General features: G+C 23.7%; 1 long non-coding RNA gene across 1 annotated transcript; it reads right to left on the bottom strand.

Moving 5' to 3' along the window:
- Positions 1–4,321: 4,321 nt before the first annotated feature.
- On the bottom strand, positions 4,322–5,355 carry LOC113560187. Its single transcript, XR_003406083.1, has 3 exons — positions 5,201–5,355; positions 4,994–5,088; positions 4,322–4,839 (listed from the first exon to the last, which is right to left on the bottom strand). It is a non-coding gene; the product is annotated as an uncharacterized LOC113560187 (long non-coding RNA).
- Positions 5,356–17,793: the final 12,438 nt, after the last annotated feature.

Raw genomic sequence — 17,793 nt, 5'->3', positions numbered from 1 at the left:
TAATATTTAGTATTCGGTGTCAGTCTGATACTATCAAGTAAATAGATTGATTCATATTACCCGAATATGAAAAATTTAATACTAATTAGTAATTATAGTTTTAATTCTTTTTTTTATATATTTATTATTTATACGTCAGTCTAAGTAGTTTATTTTCTAATTTTCTAATGACATCAAAGTACTTATTCATTGCAATAGCTTACCTTTTTCTGTTCATTTGAAAAAAAATACGAGTGTATTAAGTAAAAGTTATGCTATTCATATTTGGAGTTAAAACAAATTAATTTTTTTTTATTGTTTAATCGTCAGTATATTAAATGTGATGTCATCAACTACTTATTTACAATCTACGACCACCAGGATCATTGAAAAATTAAGTGAAAATAAAATGTTAGGTTATTATATTAAAATGTTTGTAAGTTTCACTATCACTGTGACGCAGGTAATAATTTATAAATAAAACAAACACATTTTTAACTGATTTGAGTCAATATTTTTAGTATAATTTTTCTCTTTATTAACAATATAAAAGAATATATAAATAGAATACTTTCAGAGCAAAATGTATTGTTTGTTAATACTGAATACTGTTGATTATATACAACTCAACATTCTCAACATTCACTTGCGTTTAAATAATTTAGATTAATTATTTTCATTGATATGATTTGTTTATAAAAGGAATTCTGTATAGGTAATTTTTGAACAAAATGTTTTTAAATAATTTTTCTAGTAATTTGATCAATTTTCATTTCATCATATCATAATAAGATGGATCAATTAAAATGAAAAAAAGATTTTTAGCAAGATAAAATAAGCAGTTTAAAATGTCTTCTTAACTAGCTTTTCTTATAAATGTGTAAACTCAATACCAAAAGGAATTTATTGATTTTTTGAAAACTCGATTTTTTAAATTGTTAAATAATTTAATAGTTTTTACCTTAATAGAACCTTTCAACTTCATATACTATACATCATATAGTGTTAAATCAATAGAATCAATCTACATTCTATATTATGGTTAATTAGGTACCAATTGATTACCAAAAAGTAATATTTTATATTTATTGTCTTATAAAAACTAAGGAACACTATCAATAATTACATTAATAAGTACATTTACCAACAAAACAATAATTTTATAACTTTATAAGTAATATTCTACATCATTGGTTTTAACATCATGACATTATTTTTTATTTATTAACCAAATTTTTGTTTTTTGGTAATCAGAAAAAACAAATTTTAAGTAAAAAGAAAACACAGAATCTATTATATATAGCAATTTTCTTCAAGTTATTATTATTTTTTTTATTTAAAACAAAAGCAATTTTTACCTAATATGGAATAATTCTGTTTATTTTATATTTCATTACAAAAGTAAAAATTACAGTTTGAAGTTTAAAATTGCTCTCTATAAAATTTTTATATTTTTAACCTTTTAGTTCTAAGCTTTTGTTAATTTTTATACTTTCATAACTTATTTAAAGCTAAAATATATGAACTAAAACCATGGTTCCTATTGAAAATTGCATAGTTAAACAGATTTTTAACAAAATGTTTGCTTTGTTACACAGTAATCAGATGGTGACAATAGACGTAGGTATAATCCTCTTAACAATATTGTTGCTAACCAAACATAAAATATTTTAATTTATACAATTTTGACAATCCAATTTTACTAAGCACAATCTCCAATTATAAATGTCTATAATCGCTAAATTATGCTAATTAACAGTCTTCAAAATACTTATCAAATACTTTTTTCTTTAATTTATTACATTCGTACGTTCAATAAATAGGTATTTTAACTTATTTATAAATATTTGAATTAAATAATTAATACATATGTCATATTTTAATAGATTCAAGAATTTCAGAAGTTTATTATTATAATATAAATATTAATAAATCACATCAACTTAAACTTCAATCATTGGTATACTATTTAGCTATTCTAATGATTTGATGAAAGCTTATGTATTATTCATTTTTAGAACCATTGTAAAAAGCGATTTTGGAAATCAAATTTAAATAGTTAAACATGAAAATCAATAGCTTAAGTATAATTTTACAACAAAAACTACAAAAAAAAAAAAGTTTAAAGTATCAGAATATTTATCAAGACTGCAAATCAAACAAAATAATTATAATAAGTGAAAAAAGAAGAAGTAAAGTATGGAAAAAAAAAAATTTTAATTATGAATTCTTAAGTATACAATGAAGTACAATATTTGTACATTATTTGACTGGATTATTAATACCTAATTATATAAAGTTACTATTTCTGATAAGTAGGGCTTGGATTTTGATGCAAAGGCATATTTTTTTCTTCTGTTTTTAAATGTTGGTCCGTAAGTATAAAGTGTGTTTTGGGCGATTTGATTATTTTTAAGTACTTTTTTTTGTTTTTATTTTAGTGCATTTTTTAGCTTTCACAGCAATATTTATAATTTCTTCATAAAATGAATAAAAATTGTTGCGATTCACAAGACACATTCGACAAACTGCTAATGGTACGAATATTAAATTATATGTAGTATCATCGATAATAATTTTATCATAGCTAGACAATTCCTCAAGTTGCTGTCGATAACAATATACAATTAAAAAAAAAAATAATAATAATTTTAAATTTTTTTTCCAATTTTTAAGCTAAAATAATTATAATTTAAATGCATTTTTTGAGCTTTTAGGGCATTAAAATCCCAACCCTACTTCAGTACCTATATACTATTTACTTATCTAAAATTGATTCCATTATACTTAATATGTAATATACAACCTTGTGTTTAAAGAAAATCAATTTTTTTTTTTAATTTATGTAAGTTATGTAACGCATAAATGCATAAGCATTATTTAGTTTATAAAATTATAAGACATAATATGTTATTCAATTTTACAGAGTATATCGTTAAATTTTGATGTGTTAATAATCACTTTATATTTATATTTTAGTGCCTAAATTTATTTAATTTAAGCATTAATCAAATATCTTACCTAAATTCTTCAATGTGAATTGAAAATAATAGAAAAATTGATAAGAAACTTTTTAAGTAATTTTTTCATTCCTATATGCTTATAGTATTTTAAGAAAAAATAACAATGTATTGTATGGGTAAAATGCAAGAATTTAACTCATCAACTTTTAATCAAATTTATAGAACAATGAACAACTTCATGCAGATGAATACAATGAACTAACCTGTACAATTAGAAGTCAATTCTTCTTCGAATCTTTTAATTTTAATTTTTTTCTATACTTAATATAATATACTCAATATGTATTTGCATACCATATTCAAGACCGTTTGATTTGATTTACCTTTACTATACTACAAATATTTAAGCAAAACCATAAATTATAAATATTATTTATAAATAGGCAAATAGCTAAAATGACTTTTTAGTTGAACAATTTTTCTACTGTAGACATCAGTTTGATGAAAGTATGTTTAATCTTAAATCCACTGTAGTTGTTGGTTGATTCATTGATAGAAAAACACTGAAATAAATATATTATTCAAAACAGTTGTAAATAAATAACATTATATTTTATTATTAAGACTATTATTAAATTCACACATACCAAAAATATAGCATCATTATTATGAAAAATATACATTTTTACCAAGAAATTTTTGTATATAACAAGGATGGCAATTATTTTGAATACTACATACCAAAACTTACCTTTTTTTTTCTCGAACGTGCAATAAAAAATATTATGTACGTAGTTGTACTGATTAGTGTTTACTGAGGTAGATACATATTATGAGTATACGGCTTTAATCAATCAATAACGATTATTCAATTTTATCAGTAAATTAAATAATAATAATATAATATATATTTTGGCAGCTTACTTTCAACAAACAAAGATAATATACTAGACATAGTGTATTATTATTTTATCTATAGATAAAATTGAATAATTGTTATTGACCAATAAAAGCTGTATGCTCAAAATATTTTTTACTTATTATATATAGTAAAAATATTTTAATTTTTCACTTGCCAACTCGGGGCCATGTGTCACAGATTTGCCATTTCTGGTATATAATTATGAAACAAAATATGTCAGAAAAAATTGTATTTCACTACAATTTACTATTAACCAGACCATCTGATAACTATATTAAAATGTTAACTAAATTCTGAAAACAATTACTTAATTCATTAATAGTTAATAAACAAATATATTAATTAATAATTCACATACTGATGTATTATTATTAATTAAAGTTTGGTTTTATATTATTTATTATAAAATAATAACTAATAAGCAAGAATATATGATTTACAAATGTGAACCAAAACAGTTTTAAGAGCATAGTTTAATATGAATTAATAGTTATTTTAAGAATTGTATGTAATAAAAAATTGATTAAATATTATATTTGGGCCACCACACGAACAAGTGTTCAACGTAGTCTATAATCTTTTCGAAAATTAAATAATTAAAAAGTATATATTATTTTATTAACTATATTTATTATTATTTTACTCGACTATTCCCATTTGCTGTAGAATTATTTATCTATAAAACTATCTATAACAATATGATTGAATTTGAATATTAGTAGGTATACTTATCTAATTGCATAAACAATAATCTTGTATTAAGACCAATCATTAGTAAAAATGTGGTTTTTTCCTTATCCTTTTTTTTCTTTCGCACACAAGTTTACTTTCAACCAGTTTTCTGGCCAACAATTAATTTTAATTAATATAGCAATGAAATGCAAATTTGATTTTACTTTGATGCTTCTGCTGCCAAACTGTATATTCATTCAGCATCAATAATGTGGTGCAATAGACGCCCAACAAACAACAACGCTACATAAATAAAAACAAGAATAGAGTGACGTCGAAGTAATTATCACAAATAGTGAAATTTAATTTCAGTGACAGAGATTATAATATTGTTATAGCCTGTAGCATTTACACTCTCCAGGTAAACAACTCTACAATCCACAGTGCTATTTCTTACTAAATCATTGTTCAATTCTAATTGTATTCTTCTCTGGCATGTACAAAGTGAGCACGACAGAACTTGATGAAACAGAACTGTGTTTTAATTGGTGACTGCTAAAACAAAAATGATTTGAATTTTTAAACGATTAATATTAAATTCAATCAACAATTTGACGGTAAAACGTACAGATAATAATATTAGAAAGAGTCAGAATATACCTACAGTAGTAATACGATGATCATGAGCAGCGTCATTGTCGACAAGAATCAAGATCTATATTAATTATTGAATATCTCTATAATATATAATGATCTTTAAAGACCTTGGGCGGCAGGCAGTAAGTTGGACAAGTATTGAGAGCACGTAGTCAACTTAGCTCTCGTTACTTTTCCGGTTTAGGTCTTTAGGATTCATCATCTTATCATTAACTGTAGTTATCATTGGGACATCGATTACGGCGTCAAAATTTTTATTTTTATTTATCAGTTATCAATGTTATCACATAATTTATTTTATGATATCACGTAAATATAATATATACTGCAAATGGCATAAACGCCTCAGAATAATTGTATGCGCTCTCAATTTTTCATCGATTTTTATGGTGCTTAAATTTTTAGCAAGATTTAAGTATGCGTATAAAAATTCACAACACTCTTAATAATTGATATTCTAAAAATCTCAGATAATGTTTGATAATAGATCAATTCGTCCAAATAATAAACCTTACTACTTAAGGTAGAATGTTAATAATATTTAAGTGAACTAATTAGTTTAAAACTATAATAAATTAAAAAATGAAAGAAATTTGATTACAAGTTCGTTTCATGAAGAATTCATGTATACTTTGTGATAATTAGTTCAAGTCCAATAAAATAAGTAATTATAATTTATAAGTATTGTATCGTACTAAAATAGTATTTATAGTGTCCAAATACCATGGACCTCTATGCAAAATTGTTGAAAAACCTTTAAATTATTAATGTCTTGTACATTAATATTAAATCAAATGTTTTTATAGTTATATGAAAACTACATATTCTGCACAGGGACAAATGACTTTAAATTGTGATCCAATATATACAATATTATTGGAATGGCCATTCTTCAAGGTAATATTTGTTTATAGTATGGATTTTATTATTATTTATTAATTATTTTAAAAACATAGTGTTGTAAGTCATTACATATAATGTTATATAAATATCTATAGGAACTGTCTTTGAAGAACCATTTCTATTACCTAACCAATTTAGAAGATACGGTAGTTAATAATTTTAAATAAAAAATACCGACAGTGTTGAAGTTTGTCCTGGCAGAAACTTAAATAAAGTGTAAAGATAATAACCTGTAAGCAAGATTACTGGCTATAATTAAAAGCAACAATAAGAATAACAATAACTACAATGATTTGTTGACAATATGAATGTTATGTTACATGGATATATGAAAGAAAATGTTGAGCTGATATTTATTATGTTTGAAGTAAATATTAATATTAATATTTTATCTACCTATAGCTTATCATTTTATTTTTCTATCAATTCATTTAAAATTAAATATTTTTTTTAAAATAAATTATAGGACACCTGTAGTCTTGATGAAGTTCAATCAAATGAAAAAATAATTTCAAACACCTGTTGTAGCTTGTCTAAGAAGACAGGTAAGATTTTAGTCCTATAAAATAAACACAATTTCTTTTCTTGAATAAAAATGTCTCACACTTAGACCCAATTTTCCAACATAGATATTGTTAGATTAAATATTAACAGCTCTTGAGTAATTTTGAGATAAGTCATAATATTGATACTAGCAATTGTATTGTGTTGAACAAATCTCTAAAATCATTGCAATATATCTAATTTTGAATTTTAAAAAGCTTAATAGAGTACTCTTAAAATTTTAAGTACTTTTGGATATTTTGATGATTTTAAATATAATTGTTAATTGCTATTTTTATGTTATATATATAATAATTAGGGTTAGAAGTTGGTGACCTTAAAAACATTAAAAACGACTTAAAAAAAATACAGTTATTGTTTTTAAATTGTACTCTATTTTACTATACAATTCTATATACATTTATCAAAGCTTACAAATAACTCAAAATATGACATAAAAATTACAATAAGTATCCTTTAAAATTAAATAAAATATTACAAAAAAAAATTATAAAATTTTGGTATAATAATATTCACTACAACACGACAATGATGACTGTAATTAGTGGGATAAAATTTGATAGTTACTAATCTTAGTCCGTAGTAATTTCAAAGTTCTAAGTAAGTTATCGGCATTATAATAATAAGTGAACAAATATGAAATCAATGAAAATGACCTAAAAATGTCGAAAAATGACTTATATTAATAAACACTAAAAGATGCAAAATAAAAATTAGTTGTTCAGATTCACATGCTTAAGAATCACATTTGTGGCCAGGAGAGCATCGTCTAAAAAGTTCTAAAAAAATGCAAAATGCATCAACTTCTGAGCCCTAATAATAATTAATAATGTAACAAATGCATAGGTAATATTTGGTCAAATTCATAATGCTTTGTCTTTGTGAACAATTTTTATGGCGTGAACCACTAGCAGTTTAAAAAGCAATTGTAATAATGTTTATGTCATTCTACGTATTTAACATTTAATACCTAAAGGAATTGGCTGGTATTTTACAGCTTCTCCAAAGGTAACTGGTATTTTATGACAATTTCTATACTAACAATTATTTAATTATTTAAATGTATTTTACAGTTCTATGTTTAATATCAATGATGGAGGCAATAAGGTAAAAAAGAAAACTTCTGTTGAAAAATTTGTTTCAAAATTATTAAAACTCATGAAAGATTATGAAACTATGTCAAAAAGTGGACATATTAATTTTTTTTTATGATATTTATAATGGCATAAATATATATTCTATTAGGTATGTATATATTGTATAATGTACCTTTATTTTCTTTATAAAACAATAATTTACAATCGTAATATGGTTATATAATGTATATAAATACATATCACGTTTATTGCTAGTTATGATATATTTATTGCATTATTATCGATAATCTTTTATATCATTAAATGTAATAAAATACAATGTTCATTAGGCACATCAAACTCAATTTATATTTTGTTACTATAATTAATAAATTTTCAGTTTATTGAATAAAAACATTTAATTTAAAACACTTATATTATTATGTACTTAAAAAATAATATACTTAATCATGTATGTTGACGTTTACCAAACAGAGAATATATTAATATACTGTGAATGTGTATAAATAAAACATTTTAAATAAATAAAGGTAGTACATTTTTAATCATTATTTAATTATCCACACAAAGTAATTACCTGATTTTTTCTCAATTACAATAAATTAGTGTAAATAATCAAAAAATTACTAAAGTACATTTTAACCTTAATTACTCTAAAATAATATTGCGTACATAAATACATTAAAATAAGTAACAAACTTAAATATAGTATGTTTATATTAATATATTATGCATTATCAAAAACTAAAATTGAAAATAATGTCGTTAATTGTATTTGACTATACAGTATTGAAATGTGAATTAAATCAAATTAAACCAGTTTAATTCAATATTAACACTTATAGTTTAACTTGCTTTTTTAAAAATATAAAATAAAATAAATTAGTTACTAGTTGAATGTATTCAATTATTCTATAATAAAATAAATAACAGAACATTTGAAATAATTGAAATACATTTTTATACTTATGTGAGTTATTTTTATATTAAAATTAATAATACCTATTGTATTTATTGTGTGCATATTATTTAAAATTAACATGCTAATGCCAAGTCGCATAAAAAATTGATTAATTTGTTGGTTTAATAAAATGTATTGGACTTATCGCAGGCCAAATCACTAAATGTTTAAGGGGCTATTAGCATACTATTGATTCATTAAATGTTTAGTGATTGTTCTATGCAACCCGATATAAAGATTTTAAGCAATTCAATCATTATGATATTAATAAAATAGTATTAGATATTATCAAATATAAATGAAAAATTATATAGCTGTTATAATTACAGTTCACAAACATTACACTGGATAAAAATAAAATGTATTATGTATTTGTTTTTTTACATAATTATAAATGCTTTGACAGGTTAGTTATATTATTATTATTCTAATAATTTCAAAAAATTAGTCATTGAGATTTTGCAGAAATCGATTTTCAGCGTCTGGCTCTAGCTCCTGCTTCATGATGAATATTTGTGTATTCAACCATAAGACGTTGGGAATCAAAGAAGTTTCTCTTAACAAATAGAGTTCTGATATTTTCCTAAAAAAATAATATTACATTATATTGCAACAAATATTTAAATATTTAACAACAAAACACTAAAGTTTTATTCATATTACCAGAAGAAGAAATAAATCAATCAATAAAATTAAAATGTTCATTCAATATTGCATACATACATTGTTTATAGTGTATTAAAAAGATAGGAAACTTTTAACTCCAGTTTTCATTCTTTTTAGACCACTAATACAAGCAATAGCGGAGCGCCAATTATCTAACCCAATTGAAACTAATAAGGGATTTTGTAGGTATTATAATTTGTTCATAATATATTAATTAATTTTGATTAATAATAATTTTATCAGATAATAGACACTCTATTAAATACAATAAAAACAATAAGGCACGTTAAGAATAAAAAATAAATGGTTTTTATTTATTTGATAAAAGAAAATAATTTAAGATATAAAAGAGCATCATTGGTAATTATTTATGTGATACAAATAATTTAGTATAAGAAGCATTGTTCATTTATCCATAATTTATTGAATTACAAACCAAGAAAAATGGTAACCGGTTTAAATATGTTCAAATTAGTTTTAAATATTATAATATTGGTTATTTTAAAGTTCAATAATAATTTTTAAAATTTTATTTTTATACATAAATTTATAAACATTTTATGCAATATTATGATATTAAATTATAAGTAATTATTATTAGTATTAAGAAATATTTGAGAATAAATATAAACACTATAGTATTATTATAAACAACAAATATTGTTAATAGTTTGACTTACAGAGAATATGGTTAACCTATCAATATTTAAATGTTGAAAGTTATTTGATAATTAAGTGGCTTTTAGGAATATAGCAAAAATTATTTTTATTGTATCAAGTATTTACATGAATTTTTCATTTTTCATTTTCATTTAATTGTTAAAAATAAAAAAGACATGAATATCACAAGTTTGGTAGTACATTTAAAATACAACATTTAATCCATTCAGAAAATTTTAAATATTATATTATTTATTTAATTTTCTCCCATTAGTTCCTCTAATCTTTAAATTAATTTTTTTTTTTTTTAAATAAATAGGTTTTGGATTTAAAATTTAAATGTATTAAAAAATTATAGTATAATATGTTCTAAAAAATATGAGCTTATACACTAAATATGCTTATAAGACCTATATATATTTTTCAAAACAAACTATGATTCTTATTATAAATTAATGTGAATCAAATTACATTAAGGCTTATATATCAATTAATTCATTATTCTATAATCTATACCTTATTATAATTTTCAAAATAATAATACACTAAATTAATAATAACTGAGTAGGTAACTTTGAATTCATATTTTTTGCTTTAACTGAATTGGCAGTTTTTTCTTTACTCAAAATTGGATGTAAAGTTTTAACTTAAAAATCCCAAGAAATCTTGAATTTTCTAACGTAGCTCATCGTATTCCTTTAAAAACCATGGAATGTTTTCTAATTAATTCCAAAAACTCTTGATGTCTTGGTTTAAAATCAGTTAAAATTGAAAATTTTGGGAATTTACAACTTTTCATGTAAAAAATCATTGAATTCTAGATGAAGCACTCTATATTCTATGGGAATATTTGAGGAATAACTTAAAATCCCAAGAAATCTTGAATACTCTTACGTAGCACATCGTATGCCTTTAAAAACCATGGAATGTATTCTAATTAACCCAAAAACTCTTAAAATTCTTGGTTTTACAATCAGTTAAAATTTGAAAATTTAGGAATTTAGAACTTATACACACAAAAAAATCATTGAATTTCTGATAAAGAACTCTATATTCTATGGGAATATTTGAGGGAATAACTTAAAATCCCAAGAAATCTTGAATTTTCTATGTAGCTCATCGTATTCCTTTAAAACCATGGAATGTTTTCTAATTAATCCCAAAAAACTCTTGCATGTCTTAGTTTAAAATCAGTTAAAAATTGAAAAATTTGGGAATTTACAACTTTTTCATGGTAAAATATCATTGAATTTCTAGATGAAGCACTTAATATTCCCATTTAATTTTATATTTATTGACGTAGGCCATAGTATTCCTTGTAATTCATGGACTTTAATCTTAATAAAACATAAACAAGTGAATGTCTCAATGTAGGAATTATAATTCTATAAAAATACCATAATAGTAAAAAAATATATTAATGAAACACCATGAATTCCTAGAGAATCAGGGTCTAAAAACTGAAATTCAAAATGGTTTTTGAATGCCACGATAAAACACTCAGTAATCATTGAAAATAATGGAATATTAAACTAATTCAACAAAAAGTCCTGAATGTTCTGGATGTAACACTTTAAAGTCTTAGATAACAATTGACGAATAACTTAAAAATCCCAAGAAATCTTGAATTTTCTAACGTAGCTCATCATATTCCTTCAAAACCATGGATAGTTTTCTAATTAAACCCAAAAACTCTTAAAATTCTTGGTTTTACAATCAGTTAAAATTGAAAATTTAGGAATTTAGAACTTATACACACAAAAAAATCATTGAATTTCTAGATGAAGCACTCTATATTCTATGGGAATATTTGAGAAATAACTTAAAAATCCCAAGAAATCTTGAATACTCTTACGTAGCACATCGTATGCCTTTAGAAACCATGGAATGTATTCTAATTAATCCAAAAAACTCTTGAATGTCTTGGTTTTATAATCAGTTAAAATTGAAAATTTTGGAATTTAGATCTTATTCATCTAAAAATCATTGAATTTCTAGATGAAGCACATGATATTCCCATTAAATTTTATATTTATTGGCGTAGTCCATAGTATTCCTTGTAATTAATGGACTTTAATCTTAATAAACACACAAACTCTTGAATTTCATATTGTAGGAAACAATATTTCATTAAAATACCATAATAGTAAAAAGAATATATTAATGAACACCATGAATTCCTAGAGAATCAGGGTTTAAAAAACTGAAATTCAATATGTTTCTTGAATTCCACGATTAAAACAATCAGTGATTATTGAAATTAATGGAAAATTAAATAATTCACCAACAAGTCCTGAATTTTCTGGATGTAACACTTTAAAGACTTTGATAACAATTGAGGAATAACATAAAAATTCCAAGAAATATCGAATTTTTTGACGAAGCATATTATATTCCTTTAAAAACCATGGAATGTATTCTAATTAAATCCTAAAACTCTTGAATGTCTTGGTTTTACAATCAGTTAAAATTGAAAATTTTGGAATTTAGAACTTATTCATCTAAAAAATCATTGAATTTCATGATAAGAACTCTATATTCTATGGGAATATTTGAGGAATAACTAAAAATCCCAAGAAATCTTGAATTTTCTAACGTAGCTCATCGTATTCCTTTAAAAACCATGGATTGTTTTGTAATTAATCCCAAAAACTCTTGAATGTCTTGGTTTTACAATCAGTTAAAATTGAAAATTTTGAAATTTAGATCTTATTCATCTAAAAAAATCATTGAATTTCTAGATGAAGCACTTGATAATTCCCCATTAAATTTTATATTTATTGGCGTAGTCCATAGTATTCCTTGTAATTAATGGACTTTATCTTAATAAACACACAAACTCTTGAATTTCATAATGTAGGAAACAATATTTCATTAAAATACCATAATAGTAAAAAGAATATATTAATGAAACACCATGAATTCCTAGAGAATCAGGTTTAAAACTGAAATTCAAAATTTTCTTGAATTCCACGATAACAACAATCAGTGATCATTGAAATAATGGAATATTAACTAATTCACCAAAAGTCCTGAATTTTCTGGATGAAACACTTTAAAGATTTTGATACCAATTGAGAATTACCTTAAAAATCCCAAGAAATCTTGAATTTTCTTAACGTAACTCATCGTATTCCTTTACAAACCATGGAATGTTTTCTAATTAAATCCAAAAACTCTTGAATGTCTTGGTTTTAACAATCAGTTAAAATTGAAATTTTGGAATTTAGATCTTATTTATCTAAAAAATCATTGAATTTCTAGATGAAGCACTTAATATTCCCATTAAATTTTATATTTATTGACGTAGGCCATAGTATTCCTTGTAATTCATGGAATTTAATCTTAATAAACACACAAACTCTTGAAATTCTTAATGTAGGTAACAAAATTCCATTAAAATACCATAATAGTATAAGAATATATTAATGAAACACCTTGAATTCCTAGAGAATCAGGGTTAAAAAACTGAAATTCAAAATGTCTCTGAATTCCACGATAACACAATCAGTAATCATTGAAAATAATGGAATATTAAACTAATTCACCAAAAAGTCCTGAATTTTCTGGATGAAACACTTTAAAGACTTTGATAACAATTGACGAATAACATAAAAATCCCAAGAAATATCGAATTTTTGACGAAGCATATTGTATTCCTTAAAAATCTTTGGAATGAATTCTAATTAAACCCAAAAACTCTTAAAATTCTTGGTTTTACAATCAGTTAAAATTGAAAATTTAGGAATTTAGAACTTATACACACAAAAAAATCATTGAATTTCTAGATGAAGCACTCTATATTCTATGGGAATATTTGAGGAATAACTTAAAAATCCCAAGAAATCTTGAATTTTCTAACGTAGCACATCGTATGCCTTTAGAAACCATGGAATGTATTCTAATTAATCCAAAAACTATTGAATGTCTTGGTTTTACAATCAGTTAAAATTGAAAATTTTGGAATTTAGATCTTATTCATCTAATAAATCATCGAATTTCTAGATGAAGCACTTAATATTCCCATTTAATTTTATATTTATTGGCAGAGTCCATAGTATTCCTTGTAAATCATGGAATTTAATCTTAAAAAACCACAAAACTGTTGAATTTCTTAATGTAGGTAACAATATTTCATTAAAATACCATAATAGTATAAGAATATATTAATGAAACACCTTGAATACCTAGAGAATCAGGGTCTAAAAACTGAAATTCAAAATGGTTTTGAATGCCACGATAAAACACTCACTAATCATTGAAAATAATGGAATATTAAACTAATTCACCAAAAAGTCCTGATTTTCTGGATGTAACACTTTAAAGACTTTGATAACAATTGACAAATAACTTAAAAATCCCATGAAATCTTGAATTTTTTGACGAAGCATATTGTATTCCTTAAAAATCTTTGGAATGAATTCTAATTAAACCCAATAACTCTTAAAATTCTTGGTTTTACAATAAGTTTAAATTGAAAATTTAGGAATTTAGAACTTATACACCAAAAAAATCATTGAATTTCTAGATGAAGCACTCTATATTCTATGGGAATATTTGAGGAATAACTTAAAAATCCCAAGAAATCTTGAATTTTCTAACGTAGCACATCGTATGCCTTTAGAAACCATGGAATGTATTCTAATTAATCCAAAAACTCTTGAATGTCTTGGTTTTACAATCAGTTAAAATTGAAAATTTGGAATTTAGATCTTATTCATCTAATAAATCATTGAATTTCTAGATGAAGCACTTAATATTCCCATTTAATTTTATATTTATTGGCAGAGTCCATAGTATTCCTTGTAATCATGGAATTTAATCTTAAAAACACACACTGTTGAATTTCTTAATGTAGGTAACAATATTTCATTAAAATACCATAATAGTAAAGAATATATTAATGAAACACCTTGAATTCCTAGAGAATCAGGGTCTAAAAACTGAAATTCAAAATGGTTTTGAATGCCACGATAAAACACTCACTAATCATTGAAAATAATGGAATATTAAACTAATTCACAAAAAGTCCTGAATTTTCTGGATGTAACACTTTAAAGACTTTGATAACAATTGACAAATAACTTAAAAATCCCAAGAAATCTAGAATTTTTTGACGAAGCATATTGTATTCCTTAAAATCTTTGGAATGAATTCTAATTAAACCCAAAACTCTTAAATTCTTGGTTTTACAATCAGTTAAAATTGAAAAATTTAGGAATTTAGAACTTATACACACAAAAAAATCAGTGAATTTCATTGATAGAAGAACTCTATATTCTATGGGAATATTTGAGGAATAACTTAAAATCCCAAGAAATCTTGAATTTTCTAACGTAGCTCATCGTATTCCTTTAAAAACCATGGAATGTTTTCTAATTAATCCAAAAACTCTTGAATGTCTTGGTTTTACAATCAGTTAAAATTGAAAATTTTGGAATTTAGATCTTATTTATCTAAAAATCATTGAATTTCTAGATGAAGCATTGATATTCCCATTTAATTTTATATTTATTGACGTAGGCCATAGTATTCCTTGTAATTCATGGACTTTAATCTTAATAAAAACATAAACACTTGAATATCTCAATGTACGAATTATAATTCTATAAAAATACCATAATAGTAAAAGAATATATTAATGAAAAACCATGAATTCCTAGAGAATCAGGGTCTAAAAACTGAAATTCAAAATGGTTTTTGAATGCCACGATAAAACCTCACTAATCATTGAAAATAATGGAATATTAAACTAATTCACCAAAAAGTCCTGAATTTTCTGGATGTAACACTTTAAAGACTTTGATAACAATTGACAAATAACTTAAAAATCCCATGAAATCTTGAATTTTCTAACGAGCTCATCGTATTCCTTTAAAAACCATGGATTGTTTTCTAATTAATCCCAAAACTCTTGAATGTCTTGGTTTTACAATCAGTTAAAATTGAAAATTTTGGAATTACAACTTTTTCATGTAAAAATCATTGAATTTTAGATGAAGCACTTATATTCCCATTAAATTTTATATTTATTGACGTAGTCCATAGTATTCCTTGTAATTCATGGACTTTAATCTTAATAAAACATAAACAAGTGAATTCTCAATGTAGGAACATAATTCTATAAAAATACCATAATAGTAAAAAATATATTAATGAAACACCATGAATTCCTAGAGAATCAGGGTCTAAAAACTGAAATTCAAAATGGTTTTTGAATGCCACGATAAAACACTCAGTAATCATTGAAAATAATGGAATATTAAACTAATTCACAAAAAGTCTGAATTTTCTGGATGTAACACTTTAAATCTTAGATAACAATGACGAATAACTTAAAAATCCCAAGAAATCTTGAATTTTCTAACGTAGCACTCATCGTATTCCTTCAAAACCCATGGATGTTTTCTAATTAAACCCAAAAACTCTTGAATGTCTTGGTTTTACAATCAGTTAAAATTGAAAATTTTGGAATTTAGATCTTATTCATCTAAAAAATCATTGAATTTCTAGATGAAGCACTTGATATTCCCATTAAATTTTATATTTATTGGCGTAGTCCATAGTATTCCTTGTAATTAATGGACTTTAATCTTAATACACACAAACTCTTGAATTTCATAATGTAGGAAACAATATTTCATTAAAATACCATAATAGTAAAAAGAATATATTAATGAAACACCATGAATTCCTAGAGAATCAGGGTTTAAAACTGAAATTCAAATGTTTCTTGAATTCCACGATAAAACAATCAGTGATTATTGAAAATAATGGAATATTAAACTAATTCACCAAAAAGTCCTGAATTTTCTGGGTAACACTTTAAAGACTTTGATAACAATTGAGGAATAACATAAAAATCCCAAGAATATCGAATTTTTTACGAAGCATATTATATTCCTTTAAAACCATGGAATGTATTCTAATTAAATCCTAAAACTCTTGAATGTCTTGTTTTTACAATCAGTTAAAAATTGAAAATTTTGGAATTTAGAACTTATTCATCTAAAAAATCATTGAATTTCTATGATAATACTCTATATTCTATGGGAATATTTGAGGAATAACTTAAAAATCCCAAGAAATCTTGAATTTTCTAACGTAGCTCATCGTATTCCTTTAAAAACCATGGATTGTTTTGTAATTAATCCCAAAAACTCTTGAATGTCTTGGTTTTACAATCAGTTAAAATTGAAATTTTGAATTTAGATCTTATTCATCTAAAAATCATTGAATTCTAGATGAAGCACTTGATATTCCCATTAATTTTATATTTATTGGCGTAGTCCATAGTATTCCTTGTATTCATGGACTTTAATCTTAATAAACACACAAACTCTTGAATTTCTAATGTAGGAAACAATATTTCATTAAAATACCATAATAGTAAAAGAATATATTAATGAAACACCATGAATTCCTAGAGAATCAGGGTTTAAAAACTGAAATTCAAAATGTTTTTGAATTCCACGATAAACAATCAGTGATCATTGAAAATAATGGAATATTAAACTAATTCACCAAAAAGTCCTGAATTTTCTGGATAAACACTTTAAAATTTTGATAACAATTGAAGAATTACTTAAAATCCCAAGAAATCTTGAATTTTCTAACGTAACTCATCGTATTCCTTTAAAAACCATGGATTTTTCTAATTAAACCCAAAAACTCTTGAATGTCTTGGTTTTACAATCAGTTAAAATTGAAAATTTAGGAATTTAGATCTTATTTATCTAAAAAATCATT

The sequence above is a fragment of the Rhopalosiphum maidis genome, chromosome 3 (assembly GCF_003676215.2).
Source record: "Rhopalosiphum maidis isolate BTI-1 chromosome 3, ASM367621v3, whole genome shotgun sequence".
Taxonomy (NCBI): Eukaryota; Metazoa; Arthropoda; class Insecta; order Hemiptera; family Aphididae; genus Rhopalosiphum; species Rhopalosiphum maidis.
This window is presented reverse-complemented; position numbering and strand designations above follow the sequence as displayed.